This window comes from Rattus rattus, chromosome 4 (genome assembly GCF_011064425.1).
Source record: "Rattus rattus isolate New Zealand chromosome 4, Rrattus_CSIRO_v1, whole genome shotgun sequence".
In the NCBI taxonomy this organism is placed as follows: Eukaryota; Metazoa; Chordata; class Mammalia; order Rodentia; family Muridae; genus Rattus; species Rattus rattus.
The window spans coordinates 178,136,441-178,153,695 of NC_046157.1; the positions used below are offsets into that span (position 1 = coordinate 178,136,441).

General features: G+C 39.5%; 1 protein-coding gene across 1 annotated transcript in view; it reads left to right on the forward strand.

Moving 5' to 3' along the window:
- Window positions 1–17,255, forward strand: part of L3mbtl4 (L3MBTL histone methyl-lysine binding protein 4) — a 323,366-nt gene that overhangs the window by 62,606 nt on the left and 243,505 nt on the right. The window lies entirely within an intron of this gene.

A 17,255-nucleotide genomic window follows, 5' to 3' on the forward strand; every position in this document is an offset into this window, starting at 1 on the left:
AATGAGAAGATCATTTTTAAATCTGGTGAAACGGTAAATCACTGTCAACCGTAATGTCCAGAAAAGTTGAAGTAGGTGGAGTGTCACCCCTGGAGAAGACACATTAGTGGAAGTGCAGTCATCATCAATAGCCTTTGTTACAGTGCGAACGATGCTTACCTCAGCAGGAGTCCAGGGCCGCCCTTCACTTCCTGTACAGTTCCTTGCAGCCACCTGTAGTGCACAGGAAGCTGAGGGAGCAGACGCAGGGAGTTTAAATAACAATGACATATGGTGCAGGACACAGGTGCCCTGTTTCTGTAGCCCTGGCTTCTAACCTAGGGGCAGCACAGGTTAGAACCCTATGAAGTGCCGGAGAGGGGCTATTTCTTATTTGTGATCCCGTGGTAAACCATGTGTTCAGTGTCCTTGTAGATAACATCCAAAGGGATGGATGTTCCCATCCTCAAACTGGGTTCCACAAAATACTCCCATGTGATAATATATTCTTAAACTTTTTGATAGTGCTACTTTTAGCTTATAGCGTAACGACAGATGGCAGCAGGCCCTGTTTGACCTGTGGGCTGTAATCCAGCAGCTCCTGTCTTAATGGAGATCGTGGTGATGGGAACATAAGATGAAGGGGTTGTCATCTTCAGTGTAGGCAGCTCCACGTCCCTGCACCATCTCTTCTGTTTGATCATTGATCCAAATCACACCTTTGTTTTTTTATATTCAATATAGTTTTAACTGTTTTTCGGTAAAAGAAGTTTTAAGGTATGATGTCTGCTATGTCATTAATAACACAGTTGTAAAAAAAGAAATGTATTTTCCCTGTATAAAACAGTTCTTATACATAATTGGGCTTTCAGCGTAAATACAGCCCCGGCTCCCAAAATGAGGGGCAATCGTTCACACCATGGGCTCCCCTATCAACCAGAACTGTATTCTTACCCACAAATGTAGGGCGAGAGCTACCTTCCCAACTTTTACTAAAGTTATTGTACTTAGAACCAAAGCAAAAGCCAGACAGCTAAATGCATGACTGCAGTGGAGAGGAACTGTCAAACCTCCCCGGGAGCTCCCTCATGCATCCAGCTCGCCCCGTGTTACCAGCTATCCTGAGAGACCAGGCAAGTGTCTGGCATGACTATTTGGCTGGAGGCTTCATCTGAGTCACAAGGCTAGCTAGCCTAGAAATAGAACAGTTCACAGCTTTCTGTGCAGAGCCCCGTCTGGGTAGAAGCTTAAGTGAAACAATGGTGCTGCAGCTCTTCTTCTGGGCTTTTGTGGTCCTCAGAGCATCTCAGGACTGCTACAGATGACGCACCTGCAAAGCAGACATGTTCCTGCAGGGAAGTGCTTGAAGGTGTTTGTGTTGGGGGGGCTAATGGGTGCTTGGATAAGCCAACTAGTAAGTCAGACTGTCTATACCCTATATTGGCCTTTCATTTAAAACTGTGTGTTTACCCAAAAGGTATGAGACCCTTGACCTGCTGTCAGCACAGCTTTTCACTCCTCACCACAAGGCCCAGTGTGGGATGACTGCACTCCTTCAGAGCACGCAGAGGGTTTTCTGGACTTAATTTCAGAGGAGACTTACACATCCCCCTTGTTCTGCTGGGCTTCTAGAAGTGTGATTTCTGTCCAGCTGCTGTTCTGACTTTTTCCATGCCCTTACTAATACTGACACTTAGCTCATTATGCTGAACATCATCTTTTCTTCTCACATCCTGCTCTACAGCACACTTTTCTTATGCTGGAGGACAGTCTCTCAAAAATAAATAATCAAACAAAGCCAGGCCAAGACCGTCTGGCTAGGCACACTCGCCAACTTCCCTCCCAGCCCATTCCGAAACCGGTGCCATTTCTTATAAAAAAAGAATGATAGACACAGATGTAGTTTATTCTTTGACAAGGTTGTTGATGATACGTGATTTATTTCCAAGTTGTAGTTATATTATGTTCCTCTTGTTAGTTACTGTAGCAAATTAATGCAAGTTTAGTGCCTTAAAACAGCTCAGATTTATATTATGTTGTGTTAGGCCAGAAGTCTTTTGTGGTAAAAAAAAAAAAAATCAACCATCGGTAGGGCCAGCTCCTTCTGAAGTTCAGGAAAAGACTCTATTTCCAACTTCTAGTGTCTGCTTTATTCATGGGTTTATGGCCCATTCTTATATATGCAAGGCTTGCAGTTCACTGATGTTTTCAGAACAAACTTTGACACTCCTGCCTTTCCATAATCGTCATTGTGATTTCTATGGGCTGCCTGGATGATAGAGGGTAACACTTCCACTGAGGGTCTTTATTTAATCACCTGCAGGGATCCTTCTTGTAACATTTTCACAGGATCCAGGGGATTGCGATGGGGACATCCCTGAGAGATGATATGTCTTAGTTTCTTAAGGCAGAAGAGGCTTATTCTGACTTAAAATTCAATCATAGAATTCATCATGGAGCTTGAATTCAAGGTGACAGGAGTTTAAAGTAGCTAGTCACATTGCATTTGCAATAACAAACGGAGAGTGATGCATGCATGCACACATGCACACATGCATGCTGCTGCTGCTGCTTCTCGTGCTCAGAGCCCATTCTCCACAGCCAGGATCCCAGCCGGAAAATGTGCCACCAATGGTGGGATATTCTTTTCATGTAATGATTGAAATCAAGGTAGTCCCATGAAGGAATACACAAGGCCCATCTCCTGTGTGAGTCTGAAGTCTACCAAGTTGATAGTCAACTCTTAGCTACTATAGCTCTAGCCTTGTCGGCATCACACCCAAATGTATCACTTTTCAGCCACTGTTACCTTCTGTCCTTTGCTCCTATGGGCTGATGATCATCTTACAGCAATATAAAATCTATTTGGTCCAATATCGCAATTCCTATGATCAGTAACATTTCTAACATTTTAAATGTCCAGAATCTTAGGCTAAACTCAGAAGCATATGACTTTAATCCCCTGTGCTTGATAAACAGATGCAGGTGAGGATTTTGGTGAGTTCTAGTCTGGTCTGATCAACATAGAAAGTTTTAGGCCAGTCATGGCTGCCTATCGAGACTTCTTAAAGGAAAACATAAAGTCTCTAGCTGTGATTTCCTATGATATCAAAACCAAGCTATGTACTTCCAGCTTATGACAAATGCTACAGAATATAAATGTTCTTATAATAAAAAGAAGTTTCAAAACATAGTAAGGAATGACTATGTAAGGGGAATCCAACATGGTGAACACCAAATTCTTCAGCTCCGGGTCTGACATCTGGGGCTCACGATGAAATTGGTGGAATCCCAAAGGACTTAGGAAGCCCCACTCCTCCAGTTCAGCCCCCACCCTCAGTACCCACAAATTCTCCCTTGGGACTCACCATGCCTTCAGTAGATGGTCTGAGCATCTCATAGTCTAGCATCTCCAGTATCTTGTGGTCTCCATTGCTTCCGGGAACTGTGCAGCCACAAAGGCAACTCCTGCAGTAGAAGAAAACAGTTGCTCATTGCTTTCACATTTGTATCTACTGCCATGACTCTTCCCAGAGCTCCAGTCACACATTTTACTACTGCTTCATACTTCTTATATTTCTAAAGGTAATGTTTCCTAGGCTAAAATCTTCCGCAAACCTGAAACTCCCCTTGGTGTTCTTAATTGATGACACTCTCTGCCTAATTACCCAAACAAACTTTTATTAACATCTGCGTGTGTCAGATCTCTCATACTGAGCCAAGCACCACATGCACCATTTTCTAACTCTAAATAAGGCATTCTGAGCCCCACTCCCTCCATATACACCCATGCTTGCCACCCTAGTGAAAGCTAACAGCATCTATCATCTAGATAGACACAGTTCCCTCATAGGGAGAGGCTGTGTACCCATTTAGATTTCAAGGCTCATTTAAAGGCCATGTTCATATAAAACTGAGCCCATCTCCATATATTAGTGAAAGCCCAATGGCTGCCTTTACAAAGCTAGGCTGTGCTCTGGAACAAAATCTGTGCAACTCAAAAGTTCTAGCAGGATCTTTAATATATAAGTTAGACCGCATGGTTTCCTTGATTCCACACTTCAGAATCTTCCCGTTGCCTTTGCTAAAAACAGTCGACCTTCACTGCACTCTGCATAGGAGATTCTGCATAGTCTGGTTCTGACACTTAATCACAGTTAAAGATGACTATACTATTTGGAGGAAAATAGAAAATATGAGCTTTTGACTAGTGACTCTTTACTTGTTTTTAACAACTTCCTAGTCAAGTTGAAAGTGATAACCCAGTCACAACTATGCTCCTTTTGAACTTGAAATTGTCAATATTTATTCGTGAAGAGCTGACTGCATGCAACAGCCATGTGAGAAATGACAATGATTTGATAGCTGACTTCTGTTACTGGCATTGTTTGTTAGAACACTGACTGTCAGGTACATCCTGATTTCAGAATCATTCAACTGACTGCAAGACAAGGAAAATAGACTTTGTGTTCCAGAGCACAGCCTAACTTTGTTAGGGCAGCAGATGGGCTTTTACTAATGTACAGAGGTGGGCTCAGTTTTATATGAGCATAGCATTTAAATGAACCTTGAAATCTAACTAGTTATATGGAGCCACTGTATCTATGCAAGCTATACATAGATAATTTTAAATCCATCCAAAACCAGTACATTCAGAGGATGAGTTCTATGTTGTTGCATAAGTAATCTATACTTCCGCCAAGCATGATGGTACAAACATCTGTCTGTAGCCTAACACAGAAGGACCACAAGGTCAAATCCAGTTTGGGTTACAGGATTAAACCTTGTATTGAACAAAGGGATGAAAAACAAAACAAGAACAAACTCATCTCTTTAAGTTCAGTACAAGACAATGGCTACCTGTCTTCCTTTAGAGAGTCTTCTCAGAGTCCTCATTTCATAGAGATGATGATTTTTGCCATGGTGATTAGGTAGCTGTCTATTTGAAATTTTCTCTGTAAGCACAAATTCAACACCTTGGTTGGCTGGGAGAAAGGGCAAAGATCCTTCAGAGAGGTCTTAAATTTCATTTCACTAGAATCCAAGGAACCTAAACCTGTTCTCCTCATTGCACCCCATTTCCCAAATCAATCCAAGGAACGAATCTCCTGCCATCTCCCATTAAGCCTTTCCTTTCTCATGATCTTATTCTCATTCTCTGGGGTAAGAGGAAAATCAGCAAAATTGTTGATATTTCTGTGGCCACACTCAACCTTTCTACTCCAGTCCTGAGCCTACCTAAAGAATTCCACTCTCTTCTCACATGAATTCAAGTTCCATTCTCAAGGTTATCTGATAGTACATTCTATATTTTCCTTATTTCTTTTTAAAAACTTTTTAATATTTTTATAATTCTTTTTTATTAAAATATTTTATACAATATGTTCTCATCTGACTCTTCTCTTCCCAGAACCTTCCCGGTTCCCCATACACCCAATTCTAAGCTTTATTTCTCATTCCTTAAAATGCAAACTAAAACTAAAAAAAACGATACATATATGCACCAAAAAGTCCACAAAGATGGAAAATAAACATATAAGCTAGAGACAAATAAAACAGAAGGCACCCAAGCAAGGCAAAATGATACAAAGTCTATAAAAATAGTTTGGAGTTCTCTCTGTGTTGGCCAACTACTCCTGGTTGAGTAGGCATGGGGCCTACCCAGTGAGACTCTACTGGAGAAAATTAAGTTTTCCTTTGCCAGCGGGTTATCTATCACTCATAGTTTCTTGGGAAGGAGTGGGAGCCTGTGTCTCTTTCTCCTCTTAGATCTGGCATTCTGCTTGGTTTGAACCTATGCAGTCCATGTGTCTCTGTGTGTCTATATATGCAACAGTCCTGCTGTGTCTCGAAGACACTGTTTTCTTGGAGTTAATCTGTCACTGATGCCTCTTACAATCTGTCCATCTCCTCTTCTTTGTAGATCCCTGAGCTGAATGCTCTAAGGTCTGTCATTTTATGAACATTGTCCAGTTGTGTCTCTATGCTAGTTCTCATCTACTACAAAAAAGAAGCTTCTCTCGTGAGGGCTGGGAGAAACCCTGATTTATGGTTAAAGCAGAATATCCTTAAGGGTCCTCCCCCTCCCCTATTTTCCTTCAGCAGAACAATAGTATTTTTGTTTTCCCCCTGGGTTCATGGCCTATCCAATCTCAGGCCACCCCTGCTGTATCAGGTATGGGTTCCATCTCACGAAGCAAATCAAGGAATGGTTGATTATCCCTACAACATTCATTTTACCCTGGCACCTGCATATCCTACAGGCCGGTCATTGTTACAAGTCAGTGCCTTTGTAGCTAGGTTAATGACCACTATTCTCCTACAGCATGAATGGTACATTTCAGGACCATGGAGAGTACTCAGTAGCTGTGAAGCCTCTAAGAAGGCTCTACACTTTGTGCCAGATGAGATACATACTTGTTGTGCAGTCTCACCATACAACAGTTGGGTCTCACCATCAGCTTGTGGACAGCAAATGGTAACCTTCACAATAGCCTGTGATATTTGGAGATTCTTAATGAGCTTTGGCTAGTGACTCAACATGATGTAACCTATTCCTGGCAATGGAATATATTCATTTGGAAGTATAAGATGTCTAGTTGGGACATGTCTTCCCACTGTTTGATGGTTCCATTTATATTCCTTTCGTGTATGTATATAGTTTAGGAAGGTTCAACACTAGCAGGTTTCCATATAGCCTGTCAAATGACCTTTAGTGTAGTTGTCCCTTCCCACATACCCTCCCTTACCTTATTGCCCATCCTATTTTCTATTTAATCCTGCCATCCCATTCTCCCCTGACTCTTGATAACAATATATTCTGTTCCCTTTTCCTTGGGAGGTTACCCCTTTATCTCAATACCTTGCTCTACTCTGTGAGTATCTAAATTGTAACGTATATATCCAAGGCATAAAAGCTAGCATCCATAGAAAATAAAATATACAATATTAGACTTTTGGAGGGTTTGGATCACCTCACTCAGGATGATTTTTTTCTTCATGTTTCATCTATTTACCTGCAAATTTCCTAAGAGCTGAATAATATTCTACTGTGTACATGTGTCCTATTTTCATTATCCATTAATTAGTTGGTGGACATGTAGAATATTTCCAATTTCTGACTGTTATTAGTAGAGCAACACATGGACATGGATGAGCAAGTAACTCCACAATAGAATGTGGACAGCTTCTTATGCTTGCTTAGGAGTGGCAGAGCTGGATCTTGAGGTAGGTCTAGCCCCAGCTCCCTGGTGAACCATGATAGTGTTTGCCATAATGGCTGTGGAAGTATGCATTCTCCACAACAACGAGTAGGTTTTCCCCTTTCCCCTTATTCTCACCAGCATGTGTGGTCATTGTGTTTCCAAACACAATGACTTGTGTTTCATCGATGCCAAAGGATGTTGAACATTCCTTTAAGTGTTCCTCAGCTATCTGTGTATCATCTTTTCAGAACTGTCTGCTTAGTTATGTTTCACATTTTTAAATTGGTTCATTCGTTTTCCTAGTCTTCAGAGATTTTTAGTTCTTTATATATTCTAGATGCTAACACTTTTATCAAGTATGTAATTGGTGAAGGTATTTTCTGCTGAAATGGCCTGCTGAGTTTTCAAAATGATGGTGTCCTTTGCCATAGAAAAGCTTTTCAGGTTCATGAGGTCCCATTAATTAATTGTTGCTTTGAGTGCCTGTGCTCTTGGTATCTTGTTCAGAAGGTCTTTCCCTGCGCCAATGCATACAAGACTATTCTCCATTTTGTTTCTGATCAGATTCATGGTATTTTGTCCTTGATCCATTTGGAAATTAGTTTTGTGTAGGGTGATAAATAGGGATCTATTTGCATTTTTACATGCAGTCATCCAGTTTAAACAATGTCATTTGATTTCTTTATAAAAAGTCAGTTTGAATTCATTGATCAGTATATCTGCTCTAATGCCCTTACAAGGCTACTTTGTCACTGTAGCATCTCTAGTATAATTTGAGATCTCTCATGATGGTACATCCAGCAGTCTCTTTATTTGTACAGAATTGTTTTATCTATCCCGGAGTGGTTGTTGTTGTTGTTGTTGTTGTTGTTGTTGTTGTTGTTGTTGTGTGTGTGTTGTTTTTTCCTGTTTTATATTCTCATATGAAGCTGAAGATTATCCTTTTAAAATGTATAAATAACTACGTTGGAATCAGTAGGGTTTCTGTAGAATAAGTTTTATTATAAAAACTTTTACTTGCTTGCTTAGAGTTATCTTAAGATTTTTTTGGGGGTAGGGGCTATTGTAAAAGGTATTATTTCTCTGATTTCTTTTTTATTCTGTCCTTATTATGTAGGGAGGCTATTGGTTGAATAGCCTGTGTTAATTTTGTATCCTGATACATGACTGAAAGTGTTTAGCAACTGTAAAAGTTTTCTGGTGACATTTTTAGGGCCCTTCATACGTAAAAAAAATCATATCATCTTCAAATGAAAATACTTTGAGTCCTATTTCTTCTATTTTCATCCCTTTCAGTTGTTATATTGCTCCAGCTATGACTTCAACCTCTATATTGAATAGTTACAGAGAGAGTGAACATCCTTGTTTTCTTCCTGATTTTATTGGAAATGTTTCTCTCCATTTATTTTGTTGATGCTGGCTGTGGACTTCCTGTAAGCCGTCTTTGTTTTGTTGAGGCATATCCATACAGGACTTCTGTCATAAAGGGATGTTGGATTTTGTTAAAGGTCTGTTGGTTGAATCTTATGATATAAGCATGTGATTTTATATTCCAGTCTGTTTATATGGTTGTTTTTACTGATTCATCTCTGGGGTGAAGCCAACTTTGTGATGTGTTCCTGGATTTGTTTTGCCAGTGTTTTATTGAGAATTTTTGCTTCTATATTCACCAGGGATATTGGTCTATAATTTTATTTTTTGTTGGGTCTTTGTGTGACTTATATATCGAGGTAATAGTTGCCTTGTAAAAATAATTATGGAACATTTAGTTTCTCTTTTTGAAGAATAATTTGATAAGTATTGGTGCTAAGTTTTGAAAATCCGGTAGAATTCTGCATTGAATACATCTGTCCCTAGGCCTTTTCAGTTGGAGGGACTTTTAACTAGTGCTTCTATTTCAATAGGGGTTAGGAGTCTCTTTACGTTGCTTATTTGCTTTTGTTTTAACTTTGGTAGATCATATATTTCAAGAAATTTATCCTTTTCTTTCAGGTTTTCTAGTCTGGTAGGATACAGATTTTTAAAATATGTCTTTATGATCTCTGAATTTTCTCAGTGTCAGTTGTATAATCCCTCTTTTCATCTGTAATGTTCTGAATTTGGTCTTCTCTCTTTGTCTTTTAGTTAAATTGACTAAGGTTTTACCATTCTTATTTATTTTCTCAAATAATCAACATTTCCTTTCATTGGATTTTCATATTATATTGCTTGTTTGTTTATGTTTTGTTGATTTCAGTCCCGAGTTTGATGATTTCTTGCTATTTTTTGAATCATTATTTTTCTTTTTGTTCTAGAGCTTCCAGGTGTGCTATTCTTCCAGGTGTGAGGTTCCTCTAAATTTTTCCATGTAGGTTCTTGATGCTCTGAACTTAACTCACAGAACTGTCTCATCGTATCACATAGGTTTGAGTTTGTTGTGTTTCACTTTCCTTTTCATCCAGTTCTAACATGGTTTTAATTTTTTCTCAATTTTTGCCTGGATCCATTTTTATTCAGTAGTACATTGTCTAGTTTCCATGAATATCTATAGTATTTTATTATGATTGATACAAAGTTTTAATTCATGGTTATGTTATAGAATGGAGACTGTTATTTCAATTTTCTCATGTCTGTTGAGATCTCTTTCGTCCCAGATTATACAGTCACATTGGAGAAAGTTCTAAGAGGTGCTGAAAAGAATGCACATATTCTTGGGTGAAATGTTCTGCTAACATCTGTTAGGTACTATGGTGGTTTGAATATTCTCGGCCCAGGTCCTAGCACTATTAAGAGAAGTGGCCTTGCTGGAGTAGGTGTGGCCTTGTTGAAGAAAGTATACAACTGTGGGGATGGGCTTTTAAAGACCTTCCCTCTAACTGCCCGTGATAGAGTCTTCTGTTTGCCTTTGGAACAAGATTTAGAACTCTCAGCAACTCCAGGACCATGTCTGCCTGGATGCTGCCAAGCTTCCTGCCATGATGATAATGGGCCAATCCTCCAAGTAAGCCAGCCCCGAGTAAATGCTGTCCTTTATAAGATCGCCTTGGTCATGGTGTCTCTTCATGGCCATAAGAACCTAAGACAGGTACTTTTGGTGTATAATGTCAGTTAGCTACAGCATTTCTCTGTTTAATTTTTGTCTGTAGGATCTATCCATTGATGAGAGTAGGGTACTGAAGTCTTTCACTATCACTGTGTGAGGGTCAAGATGTGAATTTCACTGTAGCAGTATTCCTGTGATGAACTTGAATGCCCTTGTATTTGTTGCATTGAGGTTTAGAATTGCAATGTCCTCTTGGTGGATGTTTTCCTTTGATGAGAGTATGGTGTCCTTTCCTATCTCTTCTGAGTAGTTTGGTTTAAAGTCTTTTGTTGTTGTTGTTGTTGTTGTTCAGATATTAAAATAGCTTCCTTCTTGGATACATTTGCTTGGAATATTTTTTTCATCCCTTTGCCTTGAGGTTATGTCTACCCTTGATTTTTAATGTATGTTTGTTGCCTCAGAAAGTTAGATCCTGTTTTCTTTCTTTTTTTTTCTTGTTTTTGTTATGTTTTGGGTTTTTTTTTTGTTGTTGTTGTTGGTATTTATGAGACATTTTCTTTATTTACATTTCTCTTTTATTGTGATATTTTTAATTTACATTTCAAATATTATACCCTTTCCTGGTTTCCCATCCATCAACTCCTTATCCCATTCCCCTCCCCTTCTTTCTGTTAGTCTCAGGTTTTTTATTGTTGTTGTTTTTAATTTTTGAATTAAGACCACTAATATTGAGAATTGTCAATGGGCAGTTTTTATTGATTTCTGTTTCTTTCTTTGTATGATGTGAATTTTCCTTTTCTACCTGTTGGTTTGGTGTTGTGGGATTATTTAATGCCTTGTATCTTTTTGGGTTTGGTTAACCTCTTCAGACTGATATTTTCCCTCTAGTTCTTTCTGTTGGACTCTATTGGTAGACAGATACTGTCTAAATTTTGTTTTGTGGAATATTTTTTTTCTCTGTTGGTTTCATTTCATAATTTGGCAGGGTATAGTAGTCTGGACAGAGCTGGCATCTGTGTTATCTCAGGATTTACAGAACATGCATCCATGCTCCTTTTTAGACTTCCCATTGAGAAGTCTGTTGTTATTCTAACGAGTCTGCCTTTGTTTCTTTATTCATTGCTTTGTCTTCAGCTCTTGCAGTTTTCAATAACCTTGGCTTTCTGTTTGTTTTGTTTTCATTTTGATTATTGTTTGTTTGTTTTGTTTGTTGGTTAGTTGGTTCTGTACATTTAGTGATTTGATTATCATGTGCCATGGAGAGCTTCCTTTCTGGTACTAACCGTTTGGTGTTCTAAATTCTACTTGTACCTTGATAGGCAACTCCTTCAGTTGAAAAATTTTCTTCTAAGATTTTGTTAAGATATTTTCTGTGCCATTGATCTATGATTTGCCTCTTTTCTGGTTTGCCTCATTTCCATATCCCTATTATTCATTGTGTTTTATTTTCATAGTATCTCAGAGTTCCTGGATGGTTTGGTGTTTTGGGTGTGGATTTTAAAACATCTTTTCTTTGAGGTAGCAATTTCTTTTATCCTGTCTTCAACATCTGAGATTCTCTCTTTGTGAGGTTTTTGTTTGACATCCTAAATTTTAATTTCCTGTTTTATTTCAGTGTGTGTGTGTGTGTGTGTGTGTGTGTGTGTGTGTGATTTTATTTCTACTTTCATGTCTTGAACCATTTTCATTAAACTGTTTTTTTGTTTGTTTGTTCTCTCTCTCTCTCTCTCTCTCTCTCTCTCTCTCTCTCTCTCTCTCTGCAGAGTTCACTGAGGATTTATTCCCACCCTCTTTAAGGTCCTTGAAAATATTCATAATCACTATTTAAAGTCATTTTCCTGTGATTCAGTTATTTTGACATTTTTCAGGGCCTACTGTAGTAGGATTAGTGGGTCCTGGTAGAGGTACTGTACTGTCTGGTTCTGTGTGTCAACTCGACACTAGCTGGAGTTATCACAGGGATAGGAGCTTCCCTTGAGGAAATGCCTCCATGAGATACAGCTGTAAGGCACTTTCTCAATTATCGATCAAGGGTGGGAGGACCCAGCCCCTTGTGGGTGGTGCCATCACTAGGATGGTAGTCCTGGGTTCTATAATAAAGCAAGCTGAACAAGCCAGGGGAAGCAATCCAGTAAGCAGCACCCTTCCATGGCCTCCGCATCGGCTCCTGCATCTAAATTTCTGCCCAGTGTGAGTTCCTGTCCTGACTTCCTTTGGTGATGAACAGAAATGTGTAAGTGTAAGCTGAATAAACCCTTTCCTCCCCAACTAGCTCTTTGGTCATGATGCTTTTGTTCAGACATACAAACCCTGACTAAGGCAGGTGCACTGTCTGGACTGTTCGTGTTTGTGTTTTGATGCTGGTTTCTAAGCATCTGGAGTTAGGATGTTCGAGGCATTTCTCGATGTTGTTATGTGACCATATTTTGGGTGGTTGTCTGTACTCAGGTCACTGTTGCACTCTCAGGATCCTGGGCAAGTATGGTGGGTGCAGGTTCCTCAGTTCAGAGAGCTTCAGCAGGGCAGTGGGTAGCAGAAAGGAGTAGAGATGGGCTAGGAAGAAAGGCTGAGAGGGGCTGTGGGAAGGAACAAGGAGAATTGGTTCTGTATCAAGAGGTAGATTCCCCAGGGCATTAAGGTGTGACAGGAAGAGGGTCTTCTGCAAGAGGGCTGCAGTAGTTCAAAGGATAGTTATGGGGATGTAGGGATAAAGGGAGTGGGGATCTGTCTCAGCACCAACAGGTAGAGTCTCCAGTGAATGCAGGTTGAATAGGAGGAAGGCCTCCTGCAAGCAGGCTGCTGCAAGACTCAGGTGAAGATTTAATGCAGAGATTTAATGGAAGACAAGGAGGCTAGTGAAAATTGCCTCCCCATGTGCCAGCCCAGTGAAGCAAATTGCTTTATATCTCGACTATTACTTTTTGGCCCAAGAATGCAAGCAGGTGGAAGGAAGACATGCTCTACGTTCATTAGCCAAGTGTTTCTGGGTCTCTAGACCCAAATTTAAGAATATTATTTTTATTACTTTTTAGTTGGAATATAAAATTACATGCTTATTATTACATATTATGACATGTATACATAGTAGTCAAATGTACTTACTTATAGATCAGTCTATAGGCAAGCATGCGGGATGTTATACTCATGTTCTTTCTTGTTCTACCTTCTGTCTTTCTTTTTTAGATACCTTCTTCCTACCCCCTAATTGTTTTTCTATCATCACAATATACATGTATGCACATGCACAAACACACACATTCACACACACCCTACCCAGGAGCTAGGTAACTTCCATATCTTGGGTTTTTCTATGAATAATGCTTCAATAAGCATTATGATAGCCAACTTAGATTCCTTTGGGTATATATTCGGAAGTACTGTAATTGGATCATGTTGTGATCCCATTTTAGATTTAGGAGGAACACTGACACTGATTTCCATAGTTACTGTACAAGTTTACGTTCCCATCAGCAACATTTAAGGGTTCTTTCCCACACACCCTCACCTGTAGGCTTTTGTTGTTTTCTTGATGATACTCATTCTGACTGGGATGATATTGAATCTGACTGTAGTTTTGATTTGTGTATCTGTGATGATTTAATGACCACTAGTGTTCTCCCCACATTTATTGGCTGGTGGTTTTTCTTGATTTTTGCTTTTTTAGAAACATTCCCTCAAATCCTTTGCTTGCTTACTGATGAGACGGTATGTGATTTTCAGGTTTAATTTTTGAGTTCTTTCTCGAGTTTTAGATACTAACATCCTAAGAGATTTATAGGTGGCAAAGATTTGGTCTCATTTTGTGTGGTCTCTTTTCATTCTACTGACTGTTCTTTTTTTTTTTTTTTTTTAACTTGAGTATTTCTTATTTACATTTTTAGTGTTTTTCCTTTTCCTTGTCTCCAGGCAAACATCCCCCCCCCTCCCTTCTTTTTATGGGGTATTCCTCCCATCCTCCCCCCTTGCCGCCTTCCCCAACAATCTAGTTCACTGGGGGTTCAGTCTTAGCAGGACCCAGGGCTTCCTTCCACTGGTGCTCTTATTAGATATTCATTGCTACCTATGAGTTCAGAGTCCAGGGTCAGTCCATGTATAGTCTTCAGGTAGTGGCTTAGTCCCTGGAAGCTCTGGTTGCTTGGCATTGTTGTACATATGGGGTCTCGAGCCCCTTCAAGCTCTTCCAGTTCTTTCTCTGATTCCTTCAACGGGGGTCCTATTCTCAAATCAGTGGTTTGCTGCTGGCATACGCCTCTGTGTTTGCTGTATTCTGGCTGTGTCTCTCAGGAGAGATCTACATCTGGCTCCTATCGGCCTGCACTTCTTTGCTTCATCCACCTTGTCTAATTGGATGGCTGTATATGCATGGGCCACATGTGGGGCAGGCTCTGAATGGGTGTTCCTTCTGTGTCTGTTTTAATCTTTGCCTCTCTATTCCCTGCCAAGGGTATTCTTGTTCCCCTTTCAAAGAAGGAGTGAAGCATTCACATTTTGATCATCCGCCTTGAGTTTCATTTGTTCTAGGCATCTAGGGTAATTCAAGCATTTGGGCTAATAGCCACTTATCAATGAGTGCATACCGTGTGTTTTTCTGTGATTGCTACCTCACTCAGGATGATATTTTCCAGTTCCGACCATTTGCCTATGAATTTCCTAAAGTCATTGTTTTTGATAGCTGAGTAATATTCCATTGTGTAGATGTACCACATTTCTGTATCCATTCCTCTGTTGAAGGGCATCTGGGTTCTTTCCAGCTTCTGGCTATTATAAATAAGGCTGCTATGAACATAGTGGAGCACGTGTCTTTTTTATATGTTAGCATCTTTTGGGTATATGCCCAAGAGGTATGTTGGATCCTCAGGCAGTTCAATGTCCAATTTTCTGAGGAACCTCCAGACTGATTTCCAGAATGGTTGTACCAGTCTGCAACCCCACCAACAATGGAGGAGTGTTCTCTTTCTGCATCCTCGCCAGCATTTGCTGTCACCTGAGTTTTTGATCTTAGCCATTCTCACTGGTGTGAGGTGAAATCTCAGGGTTGTTTTGATTTGCATTTCCATTATGACTAAAGATGTTGAACATTTCTTTAGGTGTTTCTCAGCCATTCGGCATTCCTCAGCTGTGAACTGTTTGTTTAGCTCTGAACCCCATTTTTTAATAGGGTTATTTGTCTCCCTGCGGTCTAACTTCTTGAGTTCTTTGTATATTTTGGATATAAGGCCTCTATCTGTTGTAGGATTGGTAAAGATCTTTTCCCAATCTGTTGGTTGCCGTTTTGTCCTAACCACAGTGTCCTTTGCCTTACAGACGCTTTGCAGTTTTATGAGATCTCATTTGTCGGTTCTTGATCTTAGAGCATAAGCCATTGGTGTTTTGTTCAGGAAATTTTTTCCAGTGCCCATGTGTTCGAGATGCTTCCTAGTTTTTCTTCATTAGTTTGAGGTGTCTGGTTTGATGTGGAGGTCCTTGATCCACTTGGACTTAAGCTTTGTACAGGTGATAGGCATGGATCGATCTGCATTCTTCTACATGTTGACCTCCAGTTGAACCAGCACCATTTGCTGAAAATGCTATCTTTTTTCCATTTGATGGTTTTGGCTCCTTTGTCAAAATACTGACTGTTTTTATTGCTCCCTGTAAAGTTAAATTTCATGCAATCCCATTTTGCCCATTCCTGCAATCTTTTCCTGACCCACTGAATTTCTTTTCAAAAGTTTTTGCATATGCCTATATTTTGAAGTATTTTTCCTCATGTTTTCCTATAACAGTTTGGATTTCAGGTATTATATTAAGGTTTTGAGCCATTTTGATTGAATTTCACACCAGATGAGAAATTTAAAAAAATCTACTTTTATTAGTCTGTATGTGGGTATCCAATTTTCCTAACACCAATTCTGGAAATGGCTGTCAGTTCTCTAATGTATATTTTTGATATCTTGGTGAAAAAAAGAAGAAAAAGTTGTCAGTGACAGCCACAGTACTTATTTTCTATGGTTTCTTTCCAGTTTTCTGTTTCTGTTTCCTTACAGGTAATGTACGGTTTTGTCAGCATGACTTTGTGATATAGTTTGAGACCAAATATTCCAAGCTACAACTACTACTAATTTGTGTGCTTAGGATAGTTCTGTCTATTCTGTTTGCACTTGCATAGGAATTGTAAAGCTATTTTCTGTCCCATGGAGAATATAACTGAAATTTTGATGGCGACTGTGTGTTAACCCATAGATTACTTTAGTTAGCATTGCTATTTATATAGTTAACCCACTGATCAGAACCTCAGAGGCATCAAATTTTATCGGTGCCACATCACAGAAAGAGAACTCAGCACTTTCCCTGGTATTAAGTTGACCAAGTTTGAAGTTTCTACTCGCTTTCCTATGCCTTCCATTTGTCTTTAGTTTGTGACTTCTGACTCTTCGGTCATTCATTCCAGGAATCTGATTTGTGCCCCTTCTGTTGTCTGTGTGTCTTTATGTCTAGGTGATGTCAAACTATCTCTAGCAATGGCCTGTGGTTTGTATTTATTGCAGAGCACAGAAAACACCGCCTGGGGAAGGAGTGAGTGATACTCAACAGAAATACTTAACAGAGTTTTATAAGAAACTACGTTATTTACTCCAACTGACCCCAAAGCACTAAGTACCAGCAAATGAACACTTGTTTAAATAAGATCTGTGTACTATTTTTAACACATGGATATACTAATATCCATAATTTTTGTTGCGAATATTTGTTGAATAAGGCCATTTCCTACCTATATTTTTGAGTCAATGATTATCATAATACAAGAGCATACACATATGCATTGCTATTTAGGTCAGGTGCATGGAAAAGGTACATAACTCAAGATTAAAGCCATGCATTAGCTCAGGGTGTAGAAGCTGATTCATGAGAAATTCAATCCTCTTGATTACTATTCATACTCATAAACAGACAGAGTGCAAAGCAGAATAGCAGCAGTCTTAAGTGACCATAAGGTATACTATTAACTCTGGTTGTGAGATCCAGCATGCATTACAGTCTCTTTGGATGCAAAGGATATTTTAATGAAA